The 2,143-nt window shown below is 37.0% G+C and overlaps 1 long non-coding RNA gene across 1 annotated transcript; it reads left to right on the top strand.

Annotated features, from left to right (window-relative positions):
• Positions 365 to 1,309, top strand: LOC110272051. Its single transcript, XR_002362977.1, has 3 exons — positions 365 to 780; positions 872 to 916; positions 1,226 to 1,309. It is a non-coding gene; the product is annotated as an uncharacterized LOC110272051 (long non-coding RNA).

The following is a 2,143-nucleotide window of genomic DNA, read 5'->3' as shown; positions in this document are numbered from 1 at the left end:
CGCTTTTCTCCGTGTTGCCTTTTTATAAGAGAAAAGGATACACAATTATGACATCATTTAAAAAGTGTAGCCTTAGGTATTATAGAAATCACTTATAAAGCGTAGCCGTAGGTTGATATCTATAGGTTCACATTTCATATCAAAGAGGACGCTTTTAGAGGGTAGCCTATTTATCAAGTTTTAGGTACATTTTAAAAGTGATGCCTAATGTATCTAGTACAAAAAAAAACTTGACATTTGGTAAATTTTTTTCCTCTTTCTCCTGAAAGCAAACTCAGACTTAGTAAAATTTTTGTCCATTCCCTCAAAAAGCAAACTCACAACTGAGTAAAATTTTTATCATTCCCTCCAAAGCTCACTCATCACCTCCAAAGAGCTTTCATCCCCTTTCAGAAACCCTCCAAAGCTCACTCACCATCGCGAATTGTAGAAACCCTCCAAAGCTCACCATCGCGAAGAAACCCTCTCACTCTCACCATTGACCGTCGTCGCCCCCCACTCACCACTCACCCGCACTCACCACTGTTCACATTGCTGCACTACTGACCGTCGCTCCTCTTTGCCATCCTGAACTGATCGTCGCTGCGCCGCCCTCACCATCGTCATCACCCCCAAATCAGAAAAAAGGGCTTGCCATCACCACTCACCATGGCGTCACCACTCTAGGAAGACTCTGCGCTCACTCATCTTCACCACTCATCTTCATCGTCGCTTCTCTTCGCTGCACGGTCACATCACGAAGACTCTGCGCTCAACTGAAAGTCTTTCTTCATTCGTGAGGTTAGGGTTCTGATTTTAGGTTTCAATTTGGGGGTTTGGTACAATAATCTGTGACATCGTGAATTGATGAACATGCATGCTATTGTTGCAGCGCAGGAGAACTCGTGAATTTAGGGGTTTAATTCTGTTAACGCAGGTGAGCTTGGCCATGATTAGTTGCGGCGCAGGAATACCAAGTTTAGTTGCTTATTATGTTTGTTGCTTATTATTAGTTTTCTTTTTCTTTCAATTCTACTAATTAATAGTTTCAAATACTGTGTAGTTTCAATTCTTATTATTAGGTCTCAAGCTAAATTTGTTGGATTCTTGATGAACTCAAAATAAAATAAAATATGGCTGTGAAAGTCTGATCCCTTAAATAATGTGTGAATCACCTGGTTACGATATTACCTGATTTGTTTTCCTTCCCTTAACTATATTGACTCGATGACCCTTCTCCATGCAGGCCACTGTACATTTTTCACTATTTGGGAAGGAGAACATAGCAGATAAAGATGTTAGTAAAATTGTTCCAGATACTAATTGATGCTTGTAAGTTCTGCACTGTATTTGAAATGGTATGCATCACATTTTTTGCCGTGCTCATAATAGTGTTGGTAGATAGCTTTGGATCGTTGAAATTGGAAGGAAAAATAAAAAGCTTTATAGAGTTACTGGATGCTCTCTCAGCCTTTTCCATTTATGGTTAAGCTGAATTTTTGAAGATATTTATTCTTACCTAGTAGTCTAGCATTGACATGTGTTATGAATCATGCATTGTGGATGTTAAGAAATCAGCTATCTTAGTAAGATTAAGAGAACATTATGGGGAGCTGCTTTCAAAAGTGAGTGAAAAAAAAAAGGAAAGAGAAAAAAAAATCAGTTTTCAATTGCATGGAATAGTACCAATGAATAGTAGCGAGTGAAAGGGACAAAAATACATCTATTCGTCTTCCACAGATTATGAATAATAATCTGCAGTAATAATTAATTCAGGATCCTCAATATTCACAATATACAAACTAGTTTGGCTCATATTGATATCTTTTTCTTCAATTTGGAGAATTTTGAACGTGTGTGTTAGTGTGTACATATATGAAATTAAAATTTTTTTATTCAAATAATAGATATAATAAATATTAGTTACTTTGAATTGATGTGCAAAGACTTGTTCTGTATTCAACGGTGAGAGTACATTTGGTACTTTATATTTATTTCCCTGTTTGTGCCCACAAGGGAATTTGTTTATTTGTTGTAGAAAAGTTTTTTGTGTTGCTTCTTGTTTATAGAGGAACGTGTGTTCTAGTTCATTAATGAATGTGCTGCTATTCCTGGAATGAGCAAGTCCTGAATTATTGTGTGTTCTGCTTCTAGGTACTTTTCT

This window comes from Arachis ipaensis, chromosome B05 (assembly GCF_000816755.2).
Source record: "Arachis ipaensis cultivar K30076 chromosome B05, Araip1.1, whole genome shotgun sequence".
Classification (NCBI taxonomy): domain Eukaryota; kingdom Viridiplantae; phylum Streptophyta; class Magnoliopsida; order Fabales; family Fabaceae; genus Arachis; species Arachis ipaensis.
This window is presented reverse-complemented; position numbering and strand designations above follow the sequence as displayed.